General features: G+C 57.3%; 1 long non-coding RNA gene and 5 other non-coding genes across 6 annotated transcripts; all 6 read right to left on the minus strand.

Annotated features, from left to right (window-relative positions):
• Window positions 1-2198: 2198 nt before the first annotated feature.
• LOC112062904 (small nucleolar RNA SNORD116) lies at window positions 2199-2291 on the minus strand. The gene has a single exon (XR_002890895.1). It is a non-coding gene; the product is annotated as a small nucleolar RNA SNORD116 (small nucleolar RNA).
• Window positions 2242-5473, minus strand: LOC114487035 (uncharacterized). The gene is made up of 3 exons (XR_003681615.2): window positions 5324-5473; window positions 2643-2780; window positions 2242-2308 (listed from the first exon to the last, which is right to left on the minus strand). It is a non-coding gene; the product is annotated as an uncharacterized lncRNA (long non-coding RNA).
• LOC112062903 (small nucleolar RNA SNORD116) lies at window positions 5016-5108 on the minus strand. The gene has a single exon (XR_002890894.1). It is a non-coding gene; the product is annotated as a small nucleolar RNA SNORD116 (small nucleolar RNA).
• Window positions 5474-7469: 1996 nt separating the features above from the next.
• Window positions 7470-7562, minus strand: LOC112062905 (small nucleolar RNA SNORD116). Its single transcript, XR_002890896.1, has one exon. It is a non-coding gene; the product is annotated as a small nucleolar RNA SNORD116 (small nucleolar RNA).
• Window positions 7563-10133: 2571 nt separating this feature from the next.
• LOC112062907 (small nucleolar RNA SNORD116) lies at window positions 10134-10226 on the minus strand. Its single transcript, XR_002890898.1, has one exon. It is a non-coding gene; the product is annotated as a small nucleolar RNA SNORD116 (small nucleolar RNA).
• Window positions 10227-12901: 2675 nt separating this feature from the next.
• On the minus strand, window positions 12902-12994 carry LOC112062906 (small nucleolar RNA SNORD116). The gene has a single exon (XR_002890897.1). It is a non-coding gene; the product is annotated as a small nucleolar RNA SNORD116 (small nucleolar RNA).
• Between the last annotated feature and the right edge of the window lie 929 nt (window positions 12995-13923).

Raw genomic sequence — 13923 nt, forward strand, 5'->3', positions numbered from 1 at the left:
GCCCTGAATGTTTGCCTGACAGCACGACGGCAGTAAGTTAGGCACGTACGTTGGCCGTTGTGTGTGAGGGTGTATGTGTGTGTTCCTGCGTGCGCGCGGGCGTGACAGTGACTGCGCGGGATGACGCGCTTGGGGGTTTCTGTGTGGGCCTCTGAATCCGCGTCTTGGTCTTTGTGTATCCTTGAGGCCCTCGGCAGTGACCTTGAACAGTAAAAGTAGCAGTTTATACACAGCACCGAGGCTTTGCACCACCCCACTGAATGCAGAAAGTCCCCTGTCAGCTTCAAGAGGCCACATGTGAACTTTGACCCCCAGAGGCTGTTGAAATAGGCAACGGTCTCCCGCTCTCCCACAGCCATGCCTTCTGACCAAAGCACAAAGATTCGTCCAGACCTGCCTCCCGGCCGTGGGTGTCACATGTACATGGACCTGGAGACCCTGCCACCTAGGAGCACATCTGATGTCCACCTGGGGCCACTCCCAGCACTTTGGGAAGCAAGGAAACCTCCCATGGTTGGCGTTGACACTGACCTTCAGCTGGCTACAGGCAAGACGCAGCCCCGCACCTCACAAGGGGCTAGCGGACTTCAGCCCAAGTGCCACTTCTCGCCAACTAGGACAAATCACGTTCTGTGGACCCTTGGGAAAGCCCACCACGGGAAGTGCTGGGCTTTAGCAACCATGAGCCAGGTTGGAACCCCCTGACGGAAACTAGGCCATTTCCCCGGCCACGTCTCGCCAGCTCCCAGCCGGCACGTTTGGCAGCCCTAAACCCGGAGCCAACGCTCAAATGCTTGACAGCCTCGGCCTACGTGCCCACCTCCTGCCCGCACGGCGACTCGACCTTGCTGGAAGCCACAGACGCCATGCGAACATGGGGACGCTGTACACCAAGGAAGACAGACCGCATACATGTCTGCTTTGATGACGCTGACCACACCCCATGCATTCGGGCACTTCTTCACTGCCACAGCGACACTACCGAGGACCTCAGAGAGTACAAAGCCACTGTCCCCGAGGATCACACACAGACATTCAATGGAAGACCTCTGTCACGCGAGGGGACTTTCAAGTCTGAAAGGGCACAGTGGCTGTCCACGGCAGTGCACCGGGCTCCGCAACGGTGCCCCCACCTCCGGCCCGCATAAACCTCTGGCTGTTTGAAAGGCCCGCGTGCCACACGGGCCGGCCACCTCATGCCCTCTGGGAGAAACACTTTCGCGCTGCACATTCCCAGAAGAGGGAACAAAGCGGCCAAAGCGCACGCTCGCATAACTCACCTTCCTCCGAGGAGGCCGGCACCAATACCTCAGCATGTCCATCTACTCTAGGTGCCGCAAGACACCCTTTGGGAGTCATTCCTCCGGCAACGGGATCGCAGCTGATCACAATTTACCTACCTCACCGCATCCTCATGAACTGCCAAAGCCTCCACTGCTTAGGCAGCTGATGCCAGCCCATCACGAACGGGACACATCCTCGGGAAGCCGAGGCCGACACCTGCCACCCAATGATGACATTCTATTTCATGACATCACAAAGGTCCTGTCCTCATCATCCCTTACATTCCTGTCCCGGCCATCAGCAACCACGCAGGCTTAAACGGAGCACCGCCCTCGCCCCACCCCACGAGGACCCACTTGTCCCCAACACTCTGCCGGGAGCTAAAGGAGGGGAGCAGACAAGGGCAACACTGAGGCCTAATCCATCAGCCACTTTAGGCCGACGCCCACCCCGAGCCACACCCGTCCACAGCTCCGGCCTCACTTGGCAGTCAAGAAAGTCACCGTGCCAAACGCAAGAACAGGGAGGGCCACAGGCCTGGCCTGAGGCACCAGGCTCCAACCAGAGAACCTTGCTCATGTTGGCCACCAGAATTAAACCCCGAAGCGGCATGCACGAAGCGTGAGCCTGGCCCAAACACACTTTTCCAAGCTGCAAGCTCACTTGGCCTACACCAGCACACACTCCGACTCTGAAGACAAGCAGGAGAGCACGCCCTCTCGCATTGCCCCAATGGCCTTGCAGCAGAGACCTGATATCCATAGACGACCCAGCTTATGGGTACACACAGTCCACCCTCAGACAGGAACCCCTCTAATATTAGGAGCCCTGGGTGGTGTTTGCATGCATGCCAGCAGGGGACGCTGGCCCTCCCTCCTCACGGTCCCCTACCCCCCAGAGAGAGGAAACGTGCTGGACCTCAGTTTCGATGAGGAGACGGTAGAGGGTTCTCACTCATTTTGTTCAGATTTTCCAAGGAATGCATACAAGGGTGTCATCATCGATCCAAGCACGTGCTGGGAGGCTGCAGAACACAACCGGGCATGTCGTGGGGGCCTGCAGAGGAGCCATGACCCCGTAGTACTCCAAAACCCTGGGGAATCTACAGTCCTCAGGCCACTCAGCAAGAGCAACAGTCAATCCACTCTGGCAGCCACTGGGCCCCTAAAGAATACAAGCGGGCATGTCGTGGGGGCCTGCAGAAGAGCCATGACCCCGTAGTACTCCAAAACCCTGGGGAATCTACAGTCCTCAGGCCACTCAGCAAGAGCAACAGTCAATCCACTCTGGCAGCCACTGGGCCCGTTTGAGGAAAACCTCATATCCAATGGCACATCTCAGGGTGTGTGAATGCCTACCTTCCGGAGTTAGCCACGGTCACACTTAGCAACACGCGCCTGCCCCATTTTTCCAGTTCTCCTTAGCACCTCCAGTCATCAGACAACGCGAAGGTCTTCTGGTCTTTGCCGACGGCCAGCCTTGCCCAGCAGCTACACCTGAGAAGTGGACATAGATCACACAGGCTTCAGAATTGGACCGGGTTCCTAAGAGAACATGATTCACATGAATGTTTACCTGGGTTTGAGCCCAGACCCTGCTTCCCAAGGACCTCTACCCTTACCGAGAACTCAATGTTTGTCTAGCTGCACAACTGCAGGAAGCTGGCACTTACGTTGGCCGGTGTGTGAGAGGGAGTATGTGTGTGTTCACGCGTGTGAACGTGTGTGACTGTGACTGGGCACGAGGACGCGCGCTTCTGGGCTTCTCTGTGTGCCTCTGAATCCGCATCTTGGTCTCTGTGTGTCGCTGTGGCCCTCTGCTGAGACCTCGAACAATAAAACCCACACTTTATACACAGCGCCCTGCCGTTGGACCCCCCAATTGAATGGAGAAAGACCCCTGCAAGCTTCAAGAGGCTGAATGTGAACTTTGACCCCCCAGGGGCGGTTGACATAGGCCACGGGAGATCCTGCCAGCTTGTAGCACATCTAATGTGCACTTGGGGCCACTCCCAGCACTTCTGGAAGCAAGGAAACAGCCTATGGGCGGGCCAATACCTTCGTGCAGCTGGCTACATTCAAGATGCAGCCCGGCACCTCTGAAGGGGCTAACCAAATTCAGCCCAAGTGACAATTCTCGCCAACTAGGCCAAATCACGTTCCGAGGGCCCATGGGAATGTCCACCACAGGAAGCGGTGGGCTTCAGCAGCCATGACCCAGGTTCCAACCCCACTGCGGAAACTAGGCCACCTTCCCGGCCAAGTGTCGCCAACGCCCAGCCAGAAGGGTTCGCGGCCCTGAATCCGGAGTAAGCGCTCAAATGCTTGACAGCTTCGTCCTGTGTGCCCTCCTCCTGCTCACAGGGCAACTTGACCCTACTGGAAGCAAACACGGGGACACTGTACACCAGGGAAGACAGACCGCAAGCGTGTCGGCTTTGGTGACACCGACCTTACCCCATGCATCCTGGCACTTCTGCACTGCAACAGCGACACTACTAAGGTTCTCACAGGGATCAAAGGCACTGTCCCCGAGGACCACACACAGATTTCAAACGCAAGACCTGTGCCACGCGAGGGGACCGGGATGCTTCAAAGGGAACAGTGGCTGTCCACAGCAGCGCACCTGGCATCGCAACAGTGCCACCATCTCTGCCCCGCCAACGGGCTGCTCCAGATAAACCTCTGGCTGTTCTAAAAGCCTGCCTGCCACACGGGCCGGCCGCGTCATGCCCTCCGGGGGAAACACTTTCGCTTTGCACATTCCCAAACGAGGGAACAGAGTGGCCAAAGGGCATGTTCGCATAACTCAACTACCCCCAAGGAGACCGGCAAAGACGCCTCAGGATGTCTACATTCTCTACGTCCCGCAAGACACCCTTGGGGCGTGATTCGTCCGGCAATGGAATCACAACTCTAGGCAGGTTACCTACCTCCCCGCATCCACGTGAACTGCCAAAGCCATCCCCTCCATAGGCAGCTGATGCCAGCCCATCACGAACATGACACATCCTTGGGAAGCCGAGGCTAGTGCCTGCAACCAAATGATGCCAGCCCATGCCACAACATCACACAGGACCTGTCCTCGTCACGCCTTACCGTTCTGTCCAGTCCATCGGCCACCACGCAGGCTTAAATACGGCCCTCGGTCCTCACCCCACTGCACCGTGACCCACTTGCAGCCAACACTGTGCCGGGAGCTGCAGTACAGGAGCTCACAAGGGCAACAGCGAAGCCTACTCCCTCAGCACCCTTCTGCAGGGGCTGAACCCGAGCCCACCGCCACGCACAGCCCTAGACCGACCGGGCACTCAAGATCCCCACCGCGGCACAAGCAACAACAGGGAAGGCCACTGTCCTGGCCTGAGGCTCCAGGCTGCAACAAAGGAAGCTTGCTCATTTCGGCTTCCGGACTCAAACCCAGAAGCGGCATGCACAAAGTGTGATCCTGGACAAAACACACCTATCCAAGCTGCAAGCTCACTGGGCCTAGAACAGCACACACTCCGACTCTGAAGACCAGAAGGGGAGCTAGCTGCCTCGCAATCCCTCACCGGCCTTTCAGCAGGGACCTGCGATTCATGGACGACCCAGCTAATGTGCAGACATGGTTGACCCTTAGACGGGAGCCCCTCCAATGCTGGAGCCATGGGTGGTGCTTGCATGCATGGCGGCAGGGGACGCGGGCCCTAACTCCTCACTCTCCCCTACCCCTGAGAGAGGAAACGTCCTGGACCTCACTTTTGATGGGGAGACGGTACAGCCTTCTCACTGATTTTGCTCAGATTTTCCAAGGTATGCACACAAGGGTGTCACCATCGATCGAAGCACATGCTGGGACGCTGCAGAACACAACCGGGCAGGCCGCGGGGCTGTGCAGGGGAGCCTAGAGCTCGGAGTACTCCAAAAGAGTGGGGAATACACAGCCCTCAGGCCTCTCAGCAAGAGCAACAGTCAAACCACTCTTGCAGCCACTGGGCCCGTCTGAGGAAAACCTAACATCCAATGGCACATCTTGGGGTGGCTGAATGCCTACCGACCTGGGTTATCCACGTCCACGGTCGGCAACATGGCCCAGCTCTCTTGTTCCAGTTCTCCTCATCACCTCCAGTCGTCAGACCACGCAAACGTCCTGTGTTCTTTGCCATCGGCCAGCCTTGCCAATCAACTGCACCTGAGAAGTGGACAGAAATCACTCAGGAGTCAGACTTGCACCGGGGTCCTCTAGAACGTGATTCATGAGAACATTTCCCTGGGCTGGAGCCCCGAACATGCTTCACAAGCAGGGGAGCCTAGACCTCGGAGTACTCCAAAAGAGTGGGGAATACACAGCCCTCAGGCCTCTCAGCAAGAGCAACAGTCAAACCACTCTTGCAGCCACTGGGCCCGTCTGAGGAAACCTAACATCCAATGGCACATCTTGGGGTGTGTGAATGCCTACCGACCTGTGTTGTCCACGTCCACGCTGGGCAACATGGCCCAGCTCTCTTGTTCCAGTTCTGCTCATCCCCTCCAGGCGTCAGACCACGCAAACGTCCTGTTCTCTTTGCCATCGGCCAGCCTTGCCAATCAACTGCACCTGAGAAGTGGACAGAAATCACTCAGGATTCAGACTTGCACAGCTTTGGCAGTGCAAGCGGATGGCTTTGGCAGTTCACGTGGATGCGGGGAGGTAGGTAACCTGCCTAGAGTTGTGATTCCATTGCCGGACGAATGACGCCCCAAGGGTGTCTTGCGGGACGTAGAGAAGGTAGACATCCTGAGGCGTCTGTTCCAGTCTCCTTGGGGGTAGTTGAGTTATGCGAACATGCGCTTTGGCCACTTTGTTCCCTCGGGTTCCTCTAGAACGTGACTCATGAGAACATTCACCTGGGCTGGAGTCCCGAACCTGCTTCACAAGGACCTCTATCCCTTACGAAGACCTGAATGTTTGCCTGACAGCACGACGGCAGTAAGTTAGGCACGTACGTTGGCCGTTGTGTGTGAGGGTGTATGTGTGTGTTCCTGCGTGCGCGCGGGCGTGACAGTGACTGCGCGGGATGACGCGCTTGGGGGTTTCAGTGTGGGCCTCTAAATCCGCGTCTTGGTCTTTGTGTATCCTTGAGGCCCTCGGCAGTGACCTTGAATAGTAAAAGTCGCAGTTTATACACAGCACCGAGGCTTTGGACCACCCCACTGAATGCAGAAAGTCCCCTGTCAGCTTCAAGAGGCCACATGTGAACTTTGACCCCCAGAGGCTGTTGAAATAGGCAACGGTCTCCCGCTCTCCCACAGCCATGCCTTCTGACCAAAGCACAAAGATTCGTCCAGACCTGCCTCCCGGCCGTGGGTGTCACATGTACGTGGCCCTGGAGACCCTGCCACCTAGGAGCACATCTGATGTCCACCTGGGGCCACTCCCAGCACTTTGGGAAGCAAGGAAACCTCCCATGGTTGGCGTTGACACTGACCTTCAGCTGGCTACAGGCAAGACGCAGCCCCGCACCTCTCAAGGGGCTAGCGGAATTCGCCCAAGTGCCACTTCTCGCCAACTAGGACAAATCACGTTCTGTGGACCCTTGGGAATGCCCACCACGGGAAGTGCTGGGCTTGAGCAACCATGAGCCAGGTTGGAAACTCACGACGGAAACTAGGCCATTTTCCCGGCCACGTCTCGCCAGCTCCCAGCCGGCACGTTTGGCAGCCCTAAACCCGGAGCAAACGCTCAAATGCTTGACAGCCTCGGCCTAAGTGCCCACCTCCTGCCCGCAAGGCGACTCGACCTTGCTGGAAGCCACAGACGCCATGCGAACATGGGGACGCTGTACACCAAGGAAGACAGACCGCATACATGTCTGCTTTGATGACGCTGACCACACCCCATGCATTCGGGCACTTCTTCACTGCCACAGCGACACTACCGAGGACCTCAGAGAGTTCAAAGCCACTGTCCCCGAGGATCACACACAGACATTCAATGGAAGACCTCTGTCACGCGAGGGGACTTGCAAGTCAGAAAGGGCACAGTGGCTGTCCACGGCAGTGCACCGGGCTCATAGACGACCCAGCTTATGGGTACACACAGTCCACCCTCAGACAGGAACCCCTCTAATATTAGGAGCCCTGGGTGGTGTTTGCATGCATGCTAGCAGGGGTCGCTGGCCCTCCCTCCTCACGGTCCCCTACCCCCGAGAGAGGAAACGTGCTGGACCTCAGTTTCGATGAGGAGACGGTAGAGGGTTCTCACTCATTTTGTTCAGATTTTCCAAGGAATGCATACAAGGGTGTCATCATCGATCCAAGCACGTGCTGGGAGGCTGCAGAACACAACCGGGCATGTCGTGGGGGCCTGCAGAGGAGCCATGACCCCGTAGTACTCCAAAATCCTGGGGAATCTACAGTCCTCAGGCCACTCAGCAAGAGCAACAGTCAATCCACTCTGGCAGCCACTGGGCCCGTTTGAGGAAAACCTCATATCCAATGGCACATCTCAGGGTGGGTGAATGCCTACCTTCCGGAGTTAGCCACGGTCACACTTAGCAACACGCGCCTGCCCCATTTTTCCAGTTCTCTTTAGCACCTCCAGTCATCAGACAACGCGAAGGTCTTCTGGTCTTTGCCGACGGCCAGCCTTGCCCAGCAGCTACACCTGAGAAGTGGACATAGATCACACAGGCTTCAGAATGGACCGGGTTCCTAAGAGAACATGATTCACACGAATGTTTACCTGGGCTTGAGCCCAGACCCTGCTTCCCAAGGACCTCTACCCTTACCGAGAACTCAATGTTTGTCTAGCTGCACAACTGCAGGAAGCTAGGCATGTACGTTGGCCGGTGTGTGAGAGGGAGTATGTGTGTGTTCACGCGTGTGAACGTGTGTGACAGTGACTGGGCACGAGGATGCGCGCTTCTGGGCTTCTCTGTGTGCCTCTGAATCCGCATCTTGGTCTCTGTGTGTCGCTGTGGCCCTCTGCTGAGACCTCGAACAATAAAACCCACACTTTATACACAGCGCCCTGCCGTTGGACCCCCCCAATTGAATGGAGAATGACCCCTGCAAGCTTCAAGAGTCTGAATGTGAACTTTGACCCCCCAGGGGCTGTTGACATAGGCCACGGGAGATCCTGCCAGCTTGTAGCACATCTAATGTGCACTTGGGGCCACTCCCAGCACTTCTGGAAGCAAGGAAACAGCCTATGGGCGGGCCAATACCTTCGTGCAGCTCGCTACAGACAAGATGCAGTCCGGCACCTCTGAAGGGGCTAACCAAATTCAGCCCAAGTGACAATTCTCGCCAACTAGGCCAAATCACGTTCCGAGGGCCCATGGGAATGTCCACCACAGGAAGCGGTGGGCTTCAGCAGCCATGACCCAGGTTCCAACCCCACTGCGGAAACTAGGCCACCTTCCCGGCCAAGTGTCGCCAACGCCCAGCCAGAAGGGTTCGCGGCCCTGAATCCGGAGTAAGCGCTCAAATGCTTGACAGCTTCGTCCTGTGTGCCCTCCTCCTGCTCACAGGGCAACTTGACCCTACTGGAAGCAAACACGGGGACACTGTACACCAGGGAAGACAGACCGCAAGCGTGTCGGCTTTGGTGACACCGACCTTACCCCATGCATCCTGGCACTTCTGCACTGCAACAGCGACACTACTAAGGTTCTCACAGGGATCAAAGGCACTGTCCCCGAGGACCACACACAGATTTCAAACGCAAGACCTGTGCCACGCGAGGGGACCGGGATGCTTCAAAGGGAACAGTGGCTGTCCACAGCAGCGCACCTGGCATCGCAACAGTGCCACCATCTCTGCCCCGCCAACGGGCTGCTCCAGATAAACCTCTGGCTGTTCTAAAAGCCTGCCTGCCACACGGGCCGGCCGCGTCATGCCCTCCGGGGGAAACACTTTCGCTTTGCACATTCCCAAACGAGGGAACAGAGTGGCCAAAGGGCATGTTCGCATAACTCAACTACCCCCAAGGAGACCGGCAAAGACGCCTCAGGATGTCTACATTCTCTACGTCCCGCAAGACACCCTTGGGGCGTGATTCGTCCGGCAATGGAATCACAACTCTAGGCAGGTTACCTACCTCCCCGCATCCACGTGAACTGCCAAAGCCATCCCCTCCATAGGCAGCTGATGCCAGCCCATCACGAACATGACACATCCTTGGGAAGCCGAGGCTAGTGCCTGCAACCAAATGATGCCAGCCCATGCCACAACATCACACAGGACCTGTCCTCGTCACGCCTTACCGTTCTGTCCAGTCCATCGGCCACCACGCAGGCTTAAATACGGCCCTCGGTCCTCACCCCACTGCACCGTGACCCACTTGCAGCCTGTTGCAGTACAGGAGCTCACAAGGGCAACAGCGAAGCCTACTCCCTCAGCACCCTTCTGCCGGGGCTGAACCCGAGCCCACCGCCACGCACTGCCCTAGACCGACTGGGCACTCTAGATCCTCACCGAGCCACACGCAACAACAGGGGAGGACACAGGCCTGGCCTGAGGCTCCAGGCTGCAACAAAGGAAGCTTGCTCTTTTCGGCTTCTGGACTCAAACCCAGAAGCGGCATGCACAAAGTGTGATCCTGGACAAAACACACCTATCCAAGCTGCAAGCTCACTGGGCCTAGAACAGCACACACTCCGACTCTGAAGACCAGAAGGGGAGCTAGCTGCCTCGCAATCCCTCACCGGCCTTTCAGCAGGGACCTGCGATTCATGGACGACGCAGCTAATGTGCAGACACGGTTGACCCTTAGACGGGAGCCCCTCCAATGCTGGAGCCCTGGGTGGTGCTTGCATGCATGGCGGCAGGGGACGCGGGCCCTAACTCCTCACTCTCCCCTACCCCTGAGAGAGGAAACGTCCTGGACCTCTCTTTTGATGGGGAGACGTTACAGCGTTCTCACTGATTTTGTTCAGATTTTCCAAGGTATGCACACAAGGGTGTCATCATCGATCGAAGCACATGCTGGGACGCTGCAGAACACAACCGGGCAGGCCGCGGGGCTGTGCAGGGGAGCCTAGGGCTCGGAGTACTCCAAAAGAGTGGGGAATACACAGCCCTCAGGCCTCTCAGCAAGAGCAACAGTCAAACCACTCTTGCAGCCACTGGGCCCGTCTGAGGAAAACCTAACATCCAATGGCACATCTTGGGGTGGGTGAATGCCTACCGACCTGGGTTATCCACGTCCACGGTCGGCAACATGGCCCAGCTCTCTTGTTCCAGTTCTCCTCATCACCTCCAGTCGTCAGACCACACAAGCGTCCTGTTCTCTTTGCCATCGGCCAGCCTTGCCAATCAACTGCACCTGAGAAGTGGACAGAAATCACTCAGGATTCAGACTTGGACCGCGGTCCGCTAGAACGTGACTCATGAGAACATTTCCCTGGGCTGGAGCCCCGAACCTGCTTCACAAGGACCTCTATCCCTTACGAAGACCTGAATGTTTGCCTGACAGCACGACGGCAGTAAGTTAGGCACGTACGTTGGCCGTTGTATGTGAGGGTGCATGTGTGTGTTGCTGCGTGCGCGCGGGCGTGACAGTGACTGCGCGGGACGACGCGCTTGTGGGTTTCTGTGTGGGCCTCTGAATCCACGTCTTGGTCTTTGTGTATCCTTGAGGCCCTCGGCAGTGACCTTGAACAGTAAAAGTCGCAGTTTATACACAGCACCGAGGCTTTGGACCACCCCACTGAATGCAGAAAGTCCCCTGTCAGCTTCAAGAGGCCACATGTGAACTTTGACCCCCAGAGGCTGTTGAAATAGGCAACGGTCTCCCGCTCTCCCACAGCCATGCCTTCTGACCAAAGCACAAAGATTCGTCCAGACCTGCCTCCCGGCCGTGGGTGTCACATGTACATGGACCTGGAGACCCTGCCACCTAGGAGCACATCTGATGTCCACCTGGGGCCACTCCCAGCACTTTGGGAAGCAAGGAAACCTCCCATGGTTGGCGTTGACACTGACCTTCAGCTGGCTACAGGCAAGACGCAGCCCCGCACCTCACAAGGGGCTAGCGGACTTCAGCCCAAGTGCCACTTCTCGCCAACTAGGACAAATCACGTTCTGTGGACCCTTGGGAAAGCCCACCACGGGAAGTGCTGGGCTTTAGCAACCATGAGCCAGGTTGGAACCCCCTGACGGAAACTAGGCCATTTCCCCGGCCACGTCTCGCCAGCTCCCAGCCGGCACGTTTGGCAGCCCTAAACCCGGAGCCAACGCTCAAATGCTTGACAGCCTCGGCCTACGTGCCCACCTCCTGCCCGCACGGCGACTCGACCTTGCTGGAAGCCACAGACGCCATGCGAACATGGGGACGCTGTACACCAAGGAAGACAGACCGCATACATGTCTGCTTTGATGACGCTGACCACACCCCATGCATTCGGGCACTTCTTCACTGCCACAGCGACACTACCGAGGACCTCAGAGAGTACAAAGCCACTGTCCCCGAGGATCACACACAGACATTCAATGGAAGACCTCTGTCACGCGAGGGGACTTTCAAGTCTGAAAGGGCACAGTGGCTGTCCACGGCAGTGCACCGGGCTCCGCAACGGTGCCCCCACCTCCGGCCCGCATAAACCTCTGGCTGTTTGAAAGGCCCGCGTGCCACACGGGCCGGCCACCTCATGCCCTCTGGGAGAAACACTTTCGCGCTGCACATTCCCAGAAGAGGGAACAAAGCGGCCAAAGCGCACGCTCGCATAACTCACCTTCCTCCGAGGAGGCCGGCACCAATACCTCAGCATGTCCATCTACTCTAGGTGCCGCAAGACACCCTTTGGGAGTCATTCCTCCGGCAACGGGATCGCAGCTGATCACAATTTACCTACCTCACCGCATCCTCATGAACTGCCAAAGCCTCCACTGCTTAGGCAGCTGATGCCAGCCCATCACGAACGGGACACATCCTCGGGAAGCCGAGGCCGACACCTGCCACCCAATGATGACATTCTATTTCATGACATCACAAAGGTCCTGTCCTCATCATCCCTTACATTCCTGTCCCGGCCATCAGCAACCACGCAGGCTTAAACGGAGCACCGCCCTCGCCCCACCCCACGAGGACCCACTTGTCCCCAACACTCTGCCGGGAGCTAAAGGAGGGGAGCAGACAAGGGCAACACTGAGGCCTAATCCATCAGCCACTTTAGGCCGACGCCCACCCCGAGCCACACCCGTCCACAGCTCCGGCCTCACTTGGCAGTCAAGAAAGTCACCGTGCCAAACGCAAGAACAGGGAGGGCCACAGGCCTGGCCTGAGGCACCAGGCTCCAACCAGAGAACCTTGCTCATGTTGGCCACCAGAATTAAACCCCGAAGCGGCATGCACGAAGCGTGAGCCTGGCCCAAACACACTTTTCCAAGCTGCAAGCTCACTTGGCCTACACCAGCACACACTCCGACTCTGAAGACAAGCAGGAGAGCACGCCCTCTCGCATTGCCCCAATGGCCTTGCAGCAGAGACCTGATATCCATAGACGACCCAGCTTATGGGTACACACAGTCCACCCTCAGACAGGAACCCCTCTAATATTAGGAGCCCTGGGTGGTGTTTGCATGCATGCCAGCAGGGGACGCTGGCCCTCCCTCCTCACGGTCCCCTACCCCCCAGAGAGAGGAAACGTGCTGGACCTCAGTTTCGATGAGGAGACGGTAGAGGGTTCTCACTCATTTTGTTCAGATTTTCCAAGGAATGCATACAAGGGTGTCATCATCGATCCAAGCACGTGCTGGGAGGCTGCAGAACACAACCGGGCATGTCGTGGGGGCCTGCAGAGGAGCCATGACCCCGTAGTACTCCAAAACCCTGGGGAATCTACAGTCCTCAGGCCACTCAGCAAGAGCAACAGTCAATCCACTCTGGCAGCCACTGGGCCCGTTTGAGGAAAACCTCATATCCAATGGCACATCTCAGGGTGGGTGAATGCCTACCTTCCGGAGTTAGCCACGGTCACACTTAGCAACACGCGCCTGCCCCATTTTTCCAGTTCTCCTTAGCACCTCCAGTCATCAGACAACGCGAAGGTCTTCTGGTCTTTGCCGACGGCCAGCCTTGCCCAGCAGCTACACCTGAGAAGTGGACATAGATCACACAGGCTTCAGAATGGACCGGGTTCCCAAGAGAACATGATTCACACGAATGTTTACCTGGGCATGAGCCCAGACCCTGCTTCCCAAGGACCTCTACCCTTACCGAGAACTCAATGTTTGTCTAGCTGCACAACTGCAGGAAGCTAGGCACGTACGTTGGCCGGTGTGTGAGAGGGAGTATGTGTGTGTTCACGCGTGTGAACGTGTGTGACTGTGACTGGGCACGAGGACGCGCGCTTCTGGGCTTCTCTGTGTGCCTCTGAATCCGCATCTTGGTCTCTGTGTGTCGCTGTGGCCCTCTGCTGAGACCTCGAACAATAAAACCCACACTTTATACACAGCGCCCTGCCGTTGGACCCCCCAATTGAATGGAGAAAGACCCCTGCAAGCTTCAAGAGGCTGAATGTGAACTTTGACCCCCCAGGGGCGGTTGACATAGGCCACGGGAGATCCTGCCAGCTTGTAGCACATCTGATGTGCACTTGGGGCCACTCCCGGCACTTCTGGAAGCAAGGAAACAGCCTATGGGCGGGCCAATACCTTCGTGCAGCTGGCTACA

Source organism: Physeter macrocephalus, chromosome 11 (genome assembly GCF_002837175.3).
Source record: "Physeter macrocephalus isolate SW-GA chromosome 11, ASM283717v5, whole genome shotgun sequence".
Taxonomy (NCBI): domain Eukaryota; kingdom Metazoa; phylum Chordata; class Mammalia; order Artiodactyla; family Physeteridae; genus Physeter; species Physeter macrocephalus.